Here is a 21,417-nt window from a genome sequence, read left to right on the forward strand (position 1 = left end):
GAAATCTAGATTTTAATGTCACCCTGAAAGTTCTTCCTGTACATAAGAGGTCACAAGCCCAGTTAGTGAAGTTATTACACTGACTACATTCTTGACACTTTTTCTTTTGTCCACCTGCTAATCTTATCGTGTGACACAGCTTGAAATAGAATGACTATTTTGGGAGTATGGTGTCAAGGGGACATTTGATGTAGCCTGCACTATGGATAAAGTTATAGTTTTGGTATAGTGGATGTTGGCCTGATGTAGGTCATTGTCACTGGTTTGCTTGTCTTTCCACTGTATTTAGAGGGTTTTATGGAGTTATTTTTGGTGGTATTTTTCCATGGCCTTGAGGATATTGCTGTAGATAGTCCAGATTTCAGAAGAATATAGAACAGATATTGTGCTGCTCAGTAGACCATGCACCAGATCTGAGTTCTTCATCTTCAAATACATTTTTCCCCAGTTATCCATAGTCTTTGCTGGCGATTGGATAGTAATTGTGTATTCCAGCATCAATGTCTGCCTTTACTCAGAGGTAGCTCTTGAGATATGGGTAGTTCTCCATATTTTCCAAAATCTCACCATGACCTTTCATGTCAATAAATGAGCCAAAAGTGAAACAATCCATAACCACAAGGGAAAAAAAAATAATGTTGAATGCAAACTTCCAAATCTCTTTGCATTTAGAGATGAGAAGAGGACGTGTGAAAGGTGGAAAGTTGAAAGTTTTTTTTTAATTGGCAATTGCACAAAATATTTCTATGGCATCTGCATTCAATGAATAGTGAGAATCTTAAGATAAGAATTTGGCTTTAGGCCCTTCTGATATAAAATAAAATCCAAAGCTTTGCTGTGATCTGCAGTTTGGTACATAGCTACAGAATAACCACTTATTCCTTGCCTTTACAAGAAAATCTTGCCATAGTGTCAAGCCCCAATAATTGTTAACTAAACAAAAGCCTTTCACAAGAAACCAATGAAACAGAATTTGACACCATGTTATGAAAGCTGATCAAAAGTTGGAACAAAGGGTAAAGACTTTTTTTTTAAAAAAAAAGTAAATTTTTATATAAAGTGGAGGTTTTGGAGAGGAATTCTATACCAGAGGGTTTTGCCAGTTGAAGGCACGGGAGGCAATAGCAGACAAAAGAAATTGGTGATGCACATGATGTATTAATGAGTATCGCAGAGAAAACATGAACAGAGAAAAGGGCATGGGTGTGGTGGGAGATTATGATGGCAATTTTATAATTGGGGATTTTGCAGAGCCAGAATCCAAAAGAGCTCAGAACACATAAAGGCAATGGGTGAACATGAGTTAAGATGCACACTAAGCTGTCACATTGAGATTGGAGCAGAATTAGGTCAATCAAGTGATTTCTGCCATGCAAATCATAACTGATGTATTCTTCCTTGCAAGTCTATCTTCCTGCCTCCCCATAACCTTTGATGCCCTATTAATCAAGAATCTATCAACCTCCACTTTAAATCTGTTCAATGATGATCCCCACAACCATCTATGCCAACAAATTCTACAGATTCTCCACCCTTTGGCTGAACAAATTTCTTCTCAACTCTGGTCGAAAGAGATGCCCTTTTATTGTGAGATTGTGCCCTATGGTCCAGGACTCTCCCACTACTGGAAACCTCGTTGTCATGTCTACTCTATCCAGGTGAGCTGAGGAGGGAAGCAGAGGGTGGCAATAGGGGGGGAAGCAGAGGGTGGCAATGGGGGGGGGGGAAGCAGAAGGTGGCAATGGGGGGAAGCAGAAGGTGGCAATGGGGGGAAGCAGAAGGTGGCAATGGGGGGAAGCAGAAGGTGGCAATGGGGGGAAGCAGAAGGTGGCAATGGGGGGAAGCAGAAGGTGGCAATGGGGGGAAGCAGAAGGTGGCAATGGGGGGAAGCAGAAGGTGGCAATGGGGGGAAGCAGAAGGTGGCAATGGGGGGAAGCAGAAGGTGGCAATGGGGGGAAGCAGAAGGTGGCAATAGGGGGGAAGCAGAAGGTGGCAATAGGGGGGAAGCAGAAGGTGGCAATAGGGGGAAGCAGAAGGTGGCAATAGGGGGAAGCAGAAGGTGGCAATGGGGGGGGAAGCAGAAGGTGGCAATGGGTGGGGAAGCAGAAAGTGGCAATGGGGGGAAGCAGAAGGTGGCAATGGGGGAGAAGCAGAAGGTGGCAATGGGGGGGAAGCAGGTGGCAATGGGGGGAAGCAGAAGGTGGCAATGGGGGGAAGCAGAAGGTGGCAATGGGGGGGAAGCAGAAGGTGGCAATGGGGGGGGAAGCAGAAGGTGGCAATGGGGGGGAAGCAGAAGGTGGCAATGGGGGGGGAAGCAGAAGGTGGCAATAGTGGGGGGAAGCAGAAGGTGGCAATAGTGGGGGGAAGCAGAAGGTGGCAATAGTGGGGGGAAGCAGAAGGTGGCAATGGTGGGGGAAGCAGAAGGTGGCAATGGTGGGGGAAGCAGAAGGTGGCAATGGTGGGGGAAGCAGAAGGTGGCAATAGGTGGGGGGGAAGCAGAAGGTGGCAATAGGTGGGGGGGGAAGCAGAAGGTGGCAATAGGTGGGGGGGGAAGCAGAAGGTGGCAATAGGTGGGGGGGGAAGCAGAAGGTGGCAATAGGTGGGGGGGGAAGCAGAAGGTGGCAATAGGTGGGGGGGGAAGCAGAAGGTGGCAATAGGTGGGGGGGGAAGCAGAAGGTGCCAATAGGTGGGGGGGGGAAGCAGAAGGTGCCAATAGGTGGGGGGGGGGGAAGCAGAAGGTGCCAATAGGTGGGGGGGGGGAAGCAGAAGGTGCCAATAGGTGGGGGGGGAAGCAGAAGGTGCCAATAGGTGGGGGGGGAAGCAGAAGGTGCCAATAGGTGGGGGGGGAAGCAGAAGGTGCCAATAGGTGGGGGGGGGGAAGCAGAAGGTGCCAATAGGTGGGGGGGGGGAAGCAGAAGGTGCCAATAGGTGGGGGGGGGAAGCAGAAGGTGCCAATAGGTGGGGGGGGGGAAGCAGAAGGTGCCAATAGGTGGGGGGGGGAAGCAGAAGGTGCCAATAGGTGGGGGGGGGAAGCAGAAGGTGCCAATAGGTGGGGGGGGGAAGCAGAAGGTGCCAATAGGTGGGGGGGGGGGGAAGCAGGTTCTCCTGGTGATGGACCAGATATGGGTCAGATAAAGGCAATAAGACAGAAAATTACAACAGAGATAGAAAATTATCAGCCTATTGTGTTTAATAATGCAACAATTGATAGTAAAACAAAAAAAAAATGTAGGCCTTTGCTGAAGAAGGGAAATAAGGATAATCTAGAAAATCATAAATTGATAAGGCCTCAAATCAGAGGCCTGGAAGGTATGAAAAAGGATGCTTTGCGAAAGGAGTTGTGTGTATTTGGAAAGGTGTGACCTGCTTAGAGGCAGTCAGCATGGCTTTATGTGAGGCAGGTCATGCCTTGCAAACTTAATTGAGCTTTTCAGTGGTGTCAAAGCTGATGGCTGAGGATAAGACAGTGGATGATGTCTACATAGCCTTAGGAAAGACATTTAACAAGGTCCTTCATGGTAGGGAGATAACCATGCAAGTGTATAGATGTTGAATTAATGGTTTGAAATTGGAATTGACTCCCCCATAAATGACAGAAGGTATTATTCAGGGGTTGGAGGCTCATCACCAGTGATGTTCCATAGGGATCGTTTCTGATATATATTAAAATGACTTGAATGAAATTGTGAATGAGAGTGTTAATAAGTTTAAAGATAACACCAAGATTGATGGAGATATGGACAGAATAGAGGACTAACAAAGTACATAGTAGGGTTTAGATCTATAACATATATCGGACGAAAAAACAGAAATGGAGTTTAATCTGAACATGTGCTAGATGTTGCAACAGGGAGGTCAAATGTAAGTGGAAAGTATACAGTTAATGGCACAACCCATAATGGCATTTGATAGGCAGATATACAGAATGGTCCAAATCCATTTCCCCTCTAAAACAGCCACACTAGATGAGAAGGTATATGAAATGCTTGTTATCATCAGTTGTGCACTGAGTATAATAGTAAGGAAGTAAATTTACGGTTATATAAAACCTTTTGTCTTGTATTCATTTGATGTAAATACTTTTAATGTGTTTAGATGTACTCACTCTTCCCGAAAATAAAAAAGATCTTACCTTTGTTTTTTGATTCACAGTATGATCAAAATCTACAAAATACATGTATCCCTCAGGGCAAACTGCTCAGAATTTTTTTTTGGTTAGTTTTTTTTTAATAGAGTAGGATGGTTGTGTGTGTGTGTGTGTGTGTGTGTGTGTGTGTGTGTGTGTGTGTGTGTGTGTGTGTGTGTGTGTGTGTGTGTGTGTGTGTGTGTGTGTGTGTGTGTGTGTGTGTGTGTGTGTGTGTGTGTGTGTGTGTGTGTGTGTGTGTGTGTGTGTGTGTGTGTGTGTGTGTGTGTGGGATGGTGTTGTGTGTGTGTGTATATATGTTTACATATATATGTAAACGCTGTTTACATCCGGTACCGCACGGATGGCAGTCTCTTCAATCTGAGGCGCCTGCAAGCTCACACCAAGACACAAGAGAAACTTGTCCGTGAACTACTCTTTGCAGATGATGCCGCTTTAGTTGCCCATTCAGAGCCAGCTCTTCAGCACTTGACGTCCTGCTTTGCGGAAACTGCCAAAATGTTTGGCCTGGAAGTCAGCCTGAAGAAAACTGAGGTCCTCCATCAGCCAGCTCCCCACCATGACTACCAGCCCCCCCACATCTCCATCGGGCACACAAAACTCAAAACGGTCAACCAGTTTACCTATCTCGGCTGCACCATTTCATCAGATGCAAGGATCGACAATGAGATAGACAACAGACTCGCCAAGGCAAATAGCGCCTTTGGAAGACTGCACAAAAGAGTCTGGAAAAACAACCAACTGAAAAACCTCACAAAGATAAGCGTATACAGAGCCGTTGTCATACCCACACTCCTGTTCGGCTCCGAATCATGGGTCATCTACCGGCACCACCTACGGCTCCTAGAACGCTTCCACCAGCGTTGTCTCCGCTCCATCCTCAACATCCATTGGAGCGCTTACACCCCTAACGTCGAAGTACTCGAGATGGCAGAGGTCGACAGCATCGAGTCCATGCCGCTGAAGATCCAGCTGCGCTGGATGGGTCACGTCTCCAGAATGGAGGACCATCGCCTTCCCAAGATCGTGTTATATGGCGAGCTCTCCACTGGCCACCGTGACAGAGGTGCACCAAAGAAAAGGTACAAGGACTGCCTAAAGAAATCTCTTGGTGCCTGCCACATTGACCACCGCCAGTGGGCTGATAACGCCTCAAACCGTGCATCTTGGCGCCTCACAGTTTGGCGGGCAGCAACCTCCTTTGAAGAAGACCGCAGAGCCCACCTCACGAACAAAAGGCAAAGGAGGAAAAACCCAACACCCAACCCCAACCAACCAATTTTCCCTTGCAACCGCTGCAATCGTGTCTGCCTGTCCCGCATCGGACTTGTCAGCCACAAACGAGCCTGCAGCTGACGTGGACTTTTTACCCCCTCCATAAATCTTCGTCCGCGAAGCCAAGCCAAAGAAGATGTATATATGTCTGTGTATATGTCTGTGTATATGTCTGTGTATATGTCTGTGTATATGTCTGTGTATATGTCTGTGTATATGTCTGTGTATATGTCTGTGTATATGTCTGTGTATATGTCTGTGTATATGTCTGTGTATATGTCTGTGTATATATATGTGTGTGTATATATATGTATGTATGTATATATATATGTATGTGTATATGCATGTGTGCATGTGTGCATGCGTGTATATGTATGTGTATATGTATATTTATCATATTTTTGATGTCTTTTTTTATAAACATCAATAAAAAGATAGAAAAAGAAATAAAACATTCGCTGGCCACATTTAGTGTGCTGAGGGCAATTCTGCTCATCCCATTACAGGAAGGATGTGGAGGCTTTGAAAAGAGTAGAAAAGGGGTTGACCAAGATGATGGCTGGATAAAAGGGAATGTGCCATAAGGAGAGACTGGAGCATTTGAGGCCAAGGGGAGACCTGATAGAACTTTATAAAATTCTGCTGGGCATATATAGAGAGTCAGAATCTTTTCATGGGATAAAATTGCCAGCTAGTAATCATGCACTTAAGGTGAGAGGGGGAAAGTTTGAAGGCAATGTAAGTATTTTACACTGAGAGTTGCTGGTGCCTAGAACAAGCTTCCAGGAGCAGGGCTGGAGACAGATACAATAGTTGCATATAAGAGGCTTTTAAGCATTAACTGTGCAAGGAATGGAGGAATATGTATCATGTGCAGGTAGAAAACATTTGGTTTAATTTGGCATTATGTTTAGCGCAGACATCATGATCAGAGGGGTCTGCTCTTATACTGTTATGTTCTATATTCTAGAGACGGGCACAAATTAATTTCATGCTGGTGGTCCTCACAGATAAATAGTTACAAAATGAATTCAGGATGGGGACATTGTCAAATAATCCATGTTAATATTTTGTCCAGTTGATGCAATTTCAAGAATGATAATCTACTTAAGGAAAGTTTCAAGTTGAATAAGTTTGCAAATATAACTGGAGCAGCTAGTATTGGTCAACTGTATTCTAAATTTGTCACAGAGAAATAAAAATCTGTGAGACATCCTAAAACAAGCTGACTAATGCTATTTAAGTTTCAAATTAAGTTAGGACAAAAAACATTCCCAAGTTTATCAAAGTCAGAATTTAAGTTTGGCAAATTTTATTCGATGTACACATGGTTGCCATATTGGCACACCAATATGCCCTAAAGGACGTGAACAATTCAGCTAAATTCAAACTTCTGTTGCAGAAATCATTACATTTAATTGGCATAATAAAAACAATTTTCACAATTGTCAGAAATCTTGGCTACAGATTGGGAGCTGGATTCTTTTTGGAAGTGTGTTACAAGGCAATATAAAAGAGAAGAGACCATTCAGGATCAACAACTAAGTGAAACTGGAAGGAGATCAATAAAATTGATGATGCAAAGAATAATCGCCTGGTAATAATAAATCAAGATACAGTTGCAATGAGTTTTAATATATTTCGACAATAGTTTAGAATTATGAATTGGAAGGATTTCAAGCTCTTCATGGTGAGACACTGGAGCAATTGAATTACACTGTTGCTTTTAATTGTGTTAGCATGAAGTCTAACTATGCAATTTCAGGCCCTACAGCAAGCAAACTAAAACACATGAGCTGAACAACAAAATAAAACACTGAGTCAGAACAGTATTTATAAATAACAAAACATGATTATTTTTCATTCCATACATTAATCAGAAATGAACATTGCTGGTAAGGTCTGAAGGAATTATTTATCAGTCATAGTCTTTGAGAAGTTTGGATGACAGATGTCTCTTCAGACTGTCATAGGATGAAGATGTTTTCACAATCCTGCTAGGTTGCAATTTCCAGTCACAATCAATAAATTACAACAGTTTTCTAAACTCAGATGATCTGGGAATTCTGGGTGAAAGTGTTCCCATGTGTTTAAAGCTCATGCCTTTTCAGGCAGTAGAAGTCAGAGGTTTAGGATTTCTGTTGAAGAATTTTTCAATTTATCTTGTGGACAATAAATACTCCACTCAAGATGCACAAGAGATAATGTAAGAGATGGAGCTAGGTCTTTTGAAGAGCATTAATGAGGATAAATCCCCAGGGTCTGATGGAATATATTCCAGGTGTTTGAAAGAGGCAAGAGAGGAGATGGCTGGGACATGGACAAAGATCTTTGAGTCCTCACTAACAGAGAGGACCAGAGAGCAGCCAGTATTGTTTCTTTGTTCAATAAATGGAAATAGGGATGATTCCGGAAATTGTGAACCTCACATCAGTGGTCAGCAAATTATTGGACTATTGGAGAGTAATAGGATTTACATGCATTTCCAAGTGCATAACCCAACAGTCAGAATGGCTTTGGGAGGGGTAGGTCATGTCTTACAAATTTAATTGAGTATTTTGAGTAAGTGACAAAAGAGGCTGATGAGAGTAGGGCAATGAATATTGCCTGCGTGGACTTTAGGAAGGCATTTGTCAACATTCTTCGTGGTAGGCTAAGCCATAAGGTAAAGCCTCATGGGATACATGGTGAACTGTTTGAATTTGGAATTGGCTTTCCTGTCAGAGACATGGTGTAATAGTGGAAGGGTCTCGTTCTGAGAGATAAATATAGATCTGTGCATGTGTGTGTGTGTGCTTGTGCGTTTATGCATGTTTCTGTGCATGGGTGAGAGAGAGACTTGGATGAAAAAAAAATGCCGTAGGTGCTCTGAGGTTAGTAAGGGAATATTTAAGGTGGTGCTGTTCCCTCTATAATATTTGGGGCAAAATCATTATGTTTTTCCTTTATTTTCCCCTGTACGCCACAGTTTTAAATTTGTAATCAAACAATTCACACATGATTAAAGTTCACATTCAAGATTTTATTAAAGGTTATTTGTATCAATTTTGGTTTGACCATCTAGAAATTACAGCACTTGTTATATATAGTTCCCATATTTAAGGGCACCATAATGTTTGGGACATTTGGTCTCAGGTGTTTGTGCTTACTCAGGTCTGTTTAATTGCTTCATTGGTGCAGGGAAAGAGAGGTAGTTTGCTTCTAAGCTTTTGATCACCGTTGGAGACTCTAGTTGCCGTTATTCAACATGTGGACCAGAGTTGTGCCAATGAAAGTCAAAGGAACCAGGAGAACAAGAATAAAACAGTAAGAGATATCACCCTAACCTCAGGATTATCAAAATCAACAGTTTAGAACATTATTAAGAAGAAAGAGTGTACTGGTGAGCTCAGTAATCACAGAGCACACAAAGGAAGACCCTCCACTGCTGATAACAGAAGAATTCTCATCATAATGAAGAAAAATACCCAAAGGTATGTCTGACAGATCAGAAATTCTCTTCAGGAGGAAGGTGTGGATAAGTCACTGATCACTGTCTGCAGAAGACTTCATGAACAGAAATACAGAGGCTGCACTGCAGGATGCATACCACGTTAGCCATTGAAACAGCATGGTGATGCACGATCAATTAACCTGAAGACTAAAGTTCAGGAACTGAAGGCTTTTATTAGCTAGAGATGGATGGCATCCCTTGTGTTGCTGGCTTACACTGACCCAGGCTCGAACTGGGGGCAGTGTTGTGGCATGACAGCCTTTATGGGTAATAAAGGGGAGGAGTCATGAGCTGACCAGTGAGATCAGGGTCAAACATACAAGGTCAAAGTATTTACATACACAAGTGGTTTCACCACATTCATGCCCTCTTTTTAAAAAGGGTGGAGTCAGGTGCCCTCATAAGTTCAGTCTGTCTGGTGGTCTCCTTTGGTGATGTGATTAATGTACCTCTGGTGGTGTGGTGGCCGCTATCGATTGCGGCCGTTCTTTCTTGGTTGGCCTGGCCGGGGTTTTTGGCTGAGCCAGGGTGGGTGGGTGCATGTTCGCCAGTAAGCGGGTTGGCTGAGGAGGAGGGAGTAGGAATCTGAGGCCCTGGACCTCTGGGAGGGGGGACCCGACTGTTGGCTGAAGGGAGGGGTCCAGATGCTCCCATGCATGTCAGATCCCAGAAGGAAACTGTCCTTCTGTCCATCCAGGAATGCCATGTAGGCATACTGTGGGTTGGCGTGGAGCAGCTGGACCCTCTCAACTAGTGGGTCGGACTTATGGGTTCTTGCATGTTTCCACAGAAGACTGACCCAGGGGACATCAGCCAGGTGGGTAGGGTCATTCCTTTTTTTTTTAATTTTTTATTTTTCACACCATAAATCACAATAGCCATGACATACACTTTTTCTTTTCCACACATTTACAGTGACTTTTTCTCCCCACCCCCCTCCTCCCAAGCCACCCCCCACCCCCCCCCCCCTCATCCATTTTAGGTATACAATCTAGGTTGCATTAATTCAGTCAGACAATGTTGTCATTCAACAAAAATACACCAGAAATTCTACTGAGTCCATTCTTTTCTTTTCTTCTCCTTCCATCAACTTAGGTAATGTTTGTTCCCGGTAGGTTTTCGCTATTGTATTTAATGTAAGGCTCCCATACTTGTTCGAATATTTCAATATTATTTCTTAAACTATATGTTATTTTTTCTAATGGAATACATTTATTCATTTCTATATACCATTGTTGTATTTTCAAATTATCTTCCAATTTCCAGGTTGACATAATACATTTTTTTGCTACGGCTAGGGCTATCTTGACAAATCTTTTTTGTGCATCTTCCAAGTCGATTCCAAATTCTTTATTTTTTATGTTACTTAGGAGAAAGATCTCTGGATTCTTTGGTATATTGTTTTCTGTTATTTTATTTAATATCTGATTGAGATCATCCCAAAATTTTTCTACTCTCTCACATGTCCAGATTGCATGAATTGTTGTTCCCCTTTCTTTTTTACATCGAAAACATCTATCAGATACTGTTGGGTCCCATTTATTTAACTTTTGCAGTGTAATGTATAGTCTGTGTAACCAATTATATTGTATCATACGCAGCCTCGTATTTATTGTATTTCTCATCGTTCCAGAGCATAACTTCTCCCATGTTTCCTTTTTTATCTTTATATTTAAATCTTGTTCCCATTTTTGTTTAGTTTTACCATTTGTTTCCTCATTCTCCTTTTCTTGCAGTTTAATATACATATTTGTTATAAATCTTTTGATTAACATTGTATCTGTAATCACATATTCAAGGTTACTTCCCTCTGGTAAACTCAAATTGCTTCCTAATTTATCTTTCAAGTAGGATCTCAGTTGGTAATATGCCAGCGCTGTATCTCCAGTTATATTGTACTTATCTCTCATTTGTTCAAAGGATAAGAATCTACTTCCTGAAAAACAATTTTGTATTCTTTTAATCCCTTTTTTTTCCCATTTTCTAAAGGCAAGGTTGTCTATTGTAAAAGGGAGTAGCTTATTTTGCGTCAATATTAGTTTTGGTATTTGGTAATTTATTTTACTTCTTTCTACATGAATCTTCTTCCATATATTGAGGAGATGGTGTACTACTGGAGAAGTTCTATGTTGCACCAATTTTTCGTCCCATTTATATAATATGTGTTCAGGTATCTTTTCTCCTATTTTATCTAATTCTAGTCTCGTCCAGTCTGGTTTTTCCCTTGTTTGATAAAAATCTGATAGGTACCTTAATTGTGCGGCTCTATAATAATTTTTGAAGTTTGGCAATTGTAAGCCTCCTTGTTTATACCATTCTGTTAATTTATCTAGTGCTATCCTCGGTTTCCCCCCTCTCCATAAAAATCTCCTTATTATTTTCTTTAACTCTTTGAAGAATTTTTCTGTCAGTTGTATTGGCAATGCCTGAAATAAGTATAGTATCCTTGGAAAAATGTTCATTTTAATACAGTTTATCCTTCCTATCAGTGTTAGTGGTAGCTCTTTCCAATGCTCTAAATCGTCCTGTAATTTTTTCATTAGTGGATTGTAATTGAGTTTATATAATTGGCCTAGATTTTTGTTTATTTGCACACCTAGGTATCTTATTGCCTGCATTTGCCATCTGAATGGGGATTCCTCCTTAAATTTTGAGAAATCCGCGTTATTCATAGGCATTGCTTCACTTTTATTTACGTTTATCTTGTATCCCGACACTTCTCCATATTCCTTCAATTTCTTATATAGTTCTTTTATTGATAGTTCTGGTTCTGTTAAGTACACTATCACATCATCCGCAAACAGACTGATTTTATATTCCCTGTCTTTTATTTTTATTCCTTTTATATTATTATCTATTCTTATCGATTCTGCTAGTGGTTCTATCGCTAGCGCAAACAATAATGGTGATAGTGGGCATCCCTGCCGCGTTGACCTGCTTAAGTTAAATTGCTTTGATACATGTCCATTTACTGTCACTTTCGCTAACGGTCCCTCATATAATGCTTTAATCCAATTAATAAACTTCTCCGGGAAACTGAATTTTTGCAATACTTTGAACAAGTAATTCCATTCTACTCTGTCGAAGGCCTTCTCTGCGTCTAAAGCAACTGCTACTGCCGGTGCTTTATTTCCTTCTACTGCATGAATTAAGTTAATAAATTTACAAATATTGTCTGTTGTGCGTCTTTTTTTGATAAATCCAGTTTGGTCTAAATTTACCATTTTCGGTACCTGTTCTGCTAATCTGTTTGCTAGTAGTTTAGCTATTATCTTATAATCTGTGTTTAGCAGAGATATTGGTCTATATGACGCTGGTGAGAGTGGATCTTTCCCTTGTTTTAGTATCACTGTAATTATTGCTGTTTTACATGAATCTGGTAAGTTTTGTGTCTCATCAATCTGGTTGATTACATCCAGGAGGGGCGGTATTATTAGGTCTTTAAATGTTTTGTAGAATTCTATTGGGAGTCCATCCTCTCCTGGTGTCTTATTATTTGGTAAATTTTTTATTATCTCTTGTATTTCTACTGTTCCAAATGGTTCTGTTAATTTATTTTGTTCCTCTATTTGTAGTTTTGGTAGTTCAATTTTAGTCAAAAATTCATCTATTTTCCCTTCTTTCCCTTCGTTTTCAGTTCGGTATAATTGTTCATAGAATTCTCTGAAGTTTTCCTTAATTTCTTTTGGATTATATGTAATTTGTTTGTCTTTTTTCCTTGTTGCCAATACCATTTTCTTAGTTTGCTCTGTCTTAAGCTGCCATGCTAAGATTTGGTGTGTTTTTTCACCTAGTTCATAATATTTCTGTTTTGTCTTCATTATATTCTTCTCCACCTTATATGTTTGTAATGTTTCATATTTTATTTTTTTATCCGCCAATTCTCTTCTTTTGGTTGTATCTTCCTTTATTGCTAATTTTTTTTCTATGTTTTTATTTCCCTTTCCAACTGCTCTGTTTCCTGATTATAGTCCTTCTTCATCTTGGTTGCATAACTTATTATTTGCCCTCTAATGACTGCTTTCATTGCGTCCCATAGTATAAACTTATCTTCCACTGATTCCGTATTTACTTCAAAGTACATTTTTAATCGTTTTTCAATAAATTCTCTAAAATCCTGTCTTTTAAGTAGCATGGGGTTTAATCTCCATCTATACATTCTTGGAGGGGTGTCCTCTAGCTCTATTGCCAATAACAGGGGTGAGTGGTCCGATAATAGTCTAGCTTTATATTCCGTTTTCCTAACTCTCCCTTGAATGTGGGCTGATAACAGGAATAGGTCTATCCTTGAGTATGTTTTATGTCTAGTCGAGTAGTATGAGTATTCCTTTTCTTTTGGGTTTTGTTTCCTCCATATGTCCACAAGTTTCATTTCTTGCATTGATTTAATTATAAATTTGGTTACTTTGTTCTTCCTGTTAATTTTTTTCCCCGTTTTATCCATATTTGGATCCAAATTCAGATTGAAATCCCCTCCTATTAGTATGTTCCCTTGCGTATTAGCTACCTTCAAAAAGATATCTTGCATAAACTTTTGATCTTCTTCGTTAGGTGAATATATATTAAGTAGATTCCAAAGCTCCGAATATATCTGACATTTTATCATAACATATCTCCCTGCTGGATCTATTATTTCCTCTTCTATTTTAAATGGCACATTTTTGCTAATTAATATAGCCACTCCTCTTGCTTTTGAATTATACGATGCTGCTGTTACATGTCCTACCCAATCTCTCTTTAATTTCTTGTGCTCCAATTCAGTTAAGTGTGTTTCTTGGACAAATGCTCTATCTATTTTTTCCTTTTTCAGTAAATTTAGTAGTTTCTTCCTTTTAATTTGGTTATGTATTCCATTAATATTTAGAGTCATATAGTTCAGCGTAGCCATTTTATATTTTGTTTATCTTCTCTTTCCGTTTTTCCATCATTACCTTTCCTCCTTTTCCATTTCTGTTTTCTTATTTTCAACTCTTTACCAGACAACATTCCTACAACATCCAACATTTTCCTTATTCTCCTATTTCTATCTTCTTTATCCCCAATCTCCCCTTCCCCTCCTGAGTTGTCCTTTATCCCTTGTCGGACAACCACATCTCCCCTCTCCATTTGGATTTGCGAATCCACTCGCAAGCGTCAACTGATTTTGCAGTGACCGCTCTTTTCCCCCACCCAGCCCCCCCCAGAAAAGATTTCGCTTTTTATATGTCACAAAGGTCACTCTTTTAATTCCCTCCTTATTCTCTCTATTCCATTACCTTCCCTTATTAATTCTTGTCTATACTACCGATGTTTTCCTCTAATTACAGATACTTTCACATATGCCCATTGTCTCTATTCACTCTTATACCTCTTTACCCGCATACATATCAATCGTGGTCATTTTTACCCTCATTACCCGTCTTCATCCCTCAGTCTATTTTTGTCTTTACCCACATACATATCAATCGTGTTCATTTTTGCTCTCATTACCCATCTTCCTCCCTCAGTCTATTTTTGTAATTGTTCTGCAAATTTTCGTGCTTCTTCTGGATCCGAGAATAGTCTGTTTTGTTGTCCTGGAATAAATATTTTCAATACCGCAGGATGCTTCAGTGTAAATTTATATCCTTTCTTCCATAAAATCGCTTTTGCTGTATTGAACTCTTTTCTCTTCTTTAGGAGTTCAAAGCTTATATCTGGATAAATGAAGATTTTTTGCCCTTTATACTCCAGTGGTTTGTTGCCCTCTCTTACTTTTTCCATTGTCTTCTCCAGTACCTTTTCTCTTGTAGTATATCTTAGGAATTTTACTACAATAGATCTTGGTTTTTGTTGTGGTTGTGGTTTAGGGGCCAATGCTCTATGTGCCCTTTCTATTTCCATTTCTTGCTGTAGTTCTGGACATCCTAGGGCCTTAGGGATCCATTCTTTTATAAACTCCCTCATATTCTTGCCTTCTTCATCTTCCTTAAGGCCCACTATCTTTGTTATTTCTTCTGTTATAATTTTCCATTATATCTATTTTTTGGGCTAGTAATTCTTGTGTCTCTTTAGTTTTTTTATTAGATTCCTCCAATTTCTTTTTTAAGTCTTCTACCTCCATTTCTGCTGCTATTGCCCGTTCTTCCATCTTGTCCATTTTTTTCCCCATTTCTGTTAAGGTCATATCCATTTTATTTATTTTCTTTTCTGTGTTGTTTATTCTTCTTCTTAAATCATTGAATTCCTGTGTTTGCCATTCTTTAAATGACTCCATGTATCCTCTAACAAGAGCAAGTATATCCTTTACCTTGCCTTTCCCTTTATCTATTTCACTGTACTCTTCCTCTTCTTCTTCCTCTGGGTTGGCCATCTGTTGTTTCTTAGCTGTCCTTTCCTCCTCTTCTTTCTTGTTTCCATTGTCTTCTGTGGTCTCTTCTTGCTGCAGGTGTTCTGCAGCTGTCGTTGCCGGCTGTGGAGATCGACTCCCCAGCTGGTCCCCCCTCCCGTCGGTGTGTTTTTTTTCATGCGCATCGCGCATGCGCGACTCCTCGCGCATGCGCGGTTGCGCACTTTTACTCGGCTCTGTGAGCCATTGTTGTAGTTCTTTTTCTACCGACCTGAGGTAGTGGGGTCTTCTCTCCACAGCGGGCCTCTTCGGACAGGTAAGGCCTTCACCTTTTTCCTCCGTTGTCTTCTCTTCCTCTCTTCTTTCCGTTGATTTTGATTTTTCTCCTTTTGTCTCCATCTTCTTTCCACCTTTATACTCACTTTTCTTTAACTTGTATTTCTGTGCCTTTGTATTTTCTCTTGTTTTTCCCGACTTTTCTGGAGAGGGCTGGAGTTCACCGTCCGGCCACTACTCCATCACGTGACTCCTCTGGGTAGGGTCATTCCTGATGCTGATCTCCTGGGGAAGGTAAAGAGTCTCTCATGAGGTGTCTTGGTGGTGCCCATACACAGGAGGGACCAGATAGTATGGAGGGCCTCTGGGAGGACTTCTTACTAGTGGGGGACAGGGAGGCCTTTGGACTTTAAGGCCAGTGTTACTGCTTTCCAGACTGTACTGTACTCCCGCTCCACCCGGCTGTTCCCTTTGGGGTTATAGCTGGTGGTACGGCTAGAGGCAATGCCCTTGCATGGCTGGAATTGGTGCAGCTCGTCGCTCATGAAGGATGAACCCTTATCACTATGGAAGTAGCAGGGGTATCCGAAAATGGTGAACTGGTTGTTCAGAGCCTTTATGACGGTAGCTGAGGTCATGTCTGGGCAGGGGATGGCAAAGGGGAACCACGAATATTCATCGATGATGGTGCTGAAATACACGTTGCGGTTCCTGGAGAGTAGGGACCCTTTGAAGTCCATACTTAGGCATTCAAAGGGGGAGTAGCCTTGATCAGGTGTGACCTGTTGGGTTGGTAGAAGGACAATTTGCACTCTATGCAGACCCGACAATGTTTGGTCAATGTCCTGACATCGTCAATGGAGTAGGGGAGATTACAGGTCTTGATGAAATGAAACAAACAGGTGATCTAATGGTGGCAGAGACCATCATGCAGTGACTGTAGTTGGTCCATCTGCACACTGGTACATTCCCCCGAGAGAGGGCATCATGCAGCTCGTTGAGCTTTCCGGGCCAGTACACTATGTCATAATCGTAGGTGGAGAGCTCAATTCTCCACCTCAGGATTTCATTATTTTTGATTTTGCTCACTGCTGGTTGTTAAACATGAAGGCGACTGCCTGTTGATCAGTCAGGAGGGCAAAATGCTTATTGGAGAGGTAATTCCTCAAGGCCATACCGCCACAACAATGACCTGGGCCTCTTTCTCGATGGAGGAGTGCCAGATTTTGGGGCCCTGGAGGGTGCGCGAAAAATACACTAAGGGGCTGCCCACCTTGTTAATTGTGGCGGCCAGGGCAAAGTCCGATAAATCATTCTCCACCTGGAACGGGGTGGATTTGTCCACAGCATGCATCATGGTCTTTGCAAAGTTGGCTTTGATCTGATCGAATGCCTCATGGGCTTCTGCCAATAGGGGGAAAATGGTGGGTCTGATGAGGGGACAGTCCTTCTTTGCATAGCTGGGGACCCATTGGCCATAGTAAGAGAAAAACCCCAGGCACCTTTACAGGGCCTTGAGGCAGTGAGGGAGGGGGAGTACTAACTGTGGCCGCATGTAATCATGGGCTGATGACTCCATTCTCCACCATACATCCTAGTATAGGCAGGCAACATGTACTGAAGACACACTTCCCTGGGTTATACGTCAGGTTAAGGCGCTTTGTGGTGTGGAAGAATTTTTGGAGGTTCCTGTCATGGTCCTGCTGGTCATGGTCACAGATTGTAACATTTTCAAGGTATGGGAAGGTGCCCGCAACCTGTGTTCATCCATCATCCAATCCATCTCTCTTTGGAAGACAGACACTCTATTCGTGATCCCAAAAGGGACTCTAAGGAAGTGGTACAGTTGTCCACCCACCTCGAAGGTGGTGTACTTGCGGTCCTTAGGGTGGATGGAGAGCAAGTGGTATGCCAACTTAATGACCCTGTATTTTGCGATCTGATTCACCATATCAGAGATGTGAGGTAAGGGATAGGCATCAAGCCGGGTGAACCTGTTGATGATCTGAGAGTAATCTATGACCATCTGATATTTATCCCCACTCTACTACCACTAGTTAGTCTCTTCAGGGGCTTGTACTCTGCTCTACCACACCCTAAGTAAGGAGGTCTCGAGGGAGGAGTCATGTGATGGAGTAGTTGCTGATAGGAGAATACCAGCCCTCTCCAGAAAAGAAGAAATAAAGTGAAGAAAATGTAAAGCTCAAGACACACAAAACACAACAAATAAAAGATAAAGGTGTGGAGAAAAGAAAGAAAATGGCACTCAAGAAGGAAAAAGCAAAAGCAATGGTGGAAAAAAAAAGAAGGAAAGACACCAGAAGAGAAAGGAGAAGGCCTTACCTGCATGAGGAGGCAGGGAGCCGCTGTGGAGAGAGGAGCCTGCTCCCCGAGGTTAGTAGTGACCCCACAGGGATGTGACCTCACGACCACGGGACTGCAAAAATGGTTCCCTGAGCCAAACAGAAGTGCGCAACTGCGCACACCAAGGGAAAGGAAAACACCAACAACAGGGGGGCCCAGCTGTGGAGTGAACTTACACAGTGCGACCAGCTGAGAGATGCCCCACAGCAGGGCTCTCAGCTGGAAGAAGTGGAAAGCAATGGGAAAGGGAATGATAAGAAAGAAAAACAGCAACAGGAAGCACAACAGATAACTAGCCCAGAAGAAGAGGACCAACAAAAAGAACCTATGCAAAAAAACACCCAACAAACTGAGGCAAGCAGCTCAACAAGAAAGTCAGAAGAGACACAGATACAAGGAAGAGAAGTAGAAGACACCAACACAGATGCAGACAGAAGAAGAAGACCAAACTCTGCACAGAGGAATAGAAGGTAAAATAGATGGACAGTATATAGATTAAAAAAAATTCAAAAGCAAATGAAAGCATTGAAAGAATGGTTGACATTAGAATTTAGTGAAATGAAAAGAAAAATGAAAATTACAGAAGAAAAAGTGAGTAGAATAGAGCTGGTCATGACAGAAATAGGGAAAAGATTAGAAAATGTGGAAGAACAAGAAATGTCTGTAGAAATGGAAGTGAACGACTTAAAAAGAAAATTGGAAGAAAGTGATAAAAAAGTTAAAGAAACAAAGGAGTTGTTAGCTCAGAAGATGGATATAATGGAAAATTATAGTAGGCAAAACAATATAAAGATAGTGGGCCTAAAGGAAGATGAAGAAGGCAAAAATATGAAAGAATTTATAAAAGAAAGGATCCCAAAGGTCCTGGGAATGTCAGAAATACAGGAAGGAATGGAAATAGAAAGGGCACATAGAACATTAGCCCCGAAACCACAGTTACTATAAAAACCAAGGTCCATTTTAGTAGAATTTCTGAGATACATGACAAGAGAAAATATATTGGAGAGGGTAAGGAAGAAAATTAGATAAGACAAAAAGCCATTGGAATACAAGGGTCAAAACATTTTTTTTACCCCGACATAAGTTTTGAACTCCTAAAGAAGAGGAAGGAGTTTAACACAGCAAAATCGATCATATGGAAAAAAGGCTATAAATTTATGTTAAGATATCCAGCTGTGCTTAAAATAGTTATCCTGGGGGAGCAAATCAAACTGTTCTCGGATCCGGCGAAAGCACAAGAATTTACAGAACGTCTGCAGGACAGAAAGAGAGATGAAGAGATGTAACAAGAATGAAGAACAATGACAAACTACATATAAAGATGTAAAAATAATGTATAAGTAAGAATTAAAGAAGGGTGAGCTTTGTTAAATGTGAAGATAAAAGTCTTTTCTGGAGGGGGGTGGGTGAGAGAGAAATTGCGAAATCAGTTGATGCTTGCAAGAAGGTTCACAATCTGAATGGAGAGGGCAGTTGTGGTTGCCTGGCAAGGGACAAGGGGAAACTCAGAGATGAGGGGTGCACTTGGGGTTAAGGGAATTTTAGATGTGGGAGTTGTTAAAGTATTTTATGTTTTAGAAGTGTTGTCATACATTGAGTTCAAAAAAGGAAAACTGAGAGATGAAAATGGGGAAAAAGGGAAAGGTGGTGGTGAGGAAGCAGAAATGAGGTGTAAACAGAGTATGAGATGGCCATGTTGAACTATATGACTATAAATATTAATGGAATACATAATATTAAATTTCCTGAAAAAAGAAAAAAATGGATATAGCATTCGTGCAGGAAACGCATCTAACTGAAGTGGATCATAATAAATTAAGGAGAGACTGGGTAGGGCACATAACGGCAGCATCATATAATTCAAAAGCCAGAGGTGTAGCTATATTAATCAATAAAAATGTACCAATCAAAATAGAGGAGGAATAATAGATCAACCAGGGAGATATGTAATGATAAAGTGTCGGATATATTCAGAATTCTGGAATTTGGTCAATATATATGCACCTAATGAAGAGGATCAAAAGTTTATGCAAGATATATTGTTTTGAAGATTGTAGTTACACAGGGGAATATATTGATAGGAGGGCGATTTTAACCTTAATTTGGACCCAAAGGTGGATAAAACTGGACAAAAGTCTAGCAAAAAGAATAAAGTGGCCAAATTTATGGTTAAATCAATGCAGGAAATGCAACTTTTGATAGATGGAGGAGGCAACACCCAAAGGAGAAGGAATACTGATATTATTTGAGTAGACATAAAACATAGTCAAGGAATGACTTATTCCTGTTGTCAGCCCATATCTAAGGGAGAGTTAGGAAAATTGAATATAAAGCTAGATTGCTATCTGAGCATTCACCCCTGTTATTAGCAATAGAACTGGAGGACATCACACCAAGAACCTATAGATGGAGATTAAACTCCATGCTACTTAAAAGACAGGAATTTAGAGAATTTATTGAATGCCAAATTAAAATGTACTTTAAAATAAATATGTAATCAGTGAAAGACAAATTTATATTATGGGATGCAATGAAAGCCTTCATTAGAGGACAGATAATGTTATCTAACTAAGATGAAAAAGGACTACAATCGCGAAATAGAACAGTTGGAAAGGGAAATAGTAAGTACAGAAAAAGAACTAGCAACAAGGGAAGATACAACAAAAAAAAAGAGAATTGGTGGACAAAAAATAAATTACAAAACATTACAAACGTATAAGGTGGAGAAGAACATAATGAAAATAAAGCAGAAGTATTACGAGCTAGGAGAAAAAAACGCACAAAATATTAACCTGACAACTTAAAACAGAACAAGCTAAAAGAACTGTATTGGCATCAAGGAAAAAGGACAAACAAATTACATATAACCCAATAGAGATCAAAGAAAATTTTAAGGAATTCTATGAACAATTATACCGAACAGAGAACGAAGGGAAACAAGACAAAATAGATGAGTTTTAGCTAAAATTGAACTACCGAAATTGCAAGAAGAGAAGCAAAACAAATTGATAAAACCATTTGAAATAGAGGAAATACAGGATATATTAAAAAAACTGCTGAACAATAAAGCACCTGGAGAGGATGGATTCCCAATAGAATTCTATAAAACATTTAAAGAGATATTAATTATTTCTCTCCTGGAAGTAATGAACCAGATAGAAGAAACACAAAACTTGCCAGATTCATGTAAAACAGCAATAATTACAGTAATACCAAAGATGGGGAAAGATCCACTAACACCAGCATCATATAGGCCAATATCTCTACTTAATTCAGATTGAGATAATAGCAAAACTATTAGCAAACAGATTGGCCGAATGTGTACCAAAAATAGTAAAACAAGATCAAACTGGATTTATTAAGAAAAGATGAACAACGAACAATGTCTGTAAGTTCATTAATTTAATCCATGCAGTACAAGGAAATAAGATACCAACTGTGGCTGCTGCTTTAGACGGAGAAAAAGCCTTTGACAGGGTAGAATCGAAATTATTTATTTGAAGTATTACAGAGATTCAACCTACCCAAAAAATATATTAATTGGATTAAAGCATTATA

Source organism: Narcine bancroftii, chromosome 3, assembly GCF_036971445.1.
Source record: "Narcine bancroftii isolate sNarBan1 chromosome 3, sNarBan1.hap1, whole genome shotgun sequence".
Taxonomy (NCBI): Eukaryota; Metazoa; Chordata; class Chondrichthyes; order Torpediniformes; family Narcinidae; genus Narcine; species Narcine bancroftii.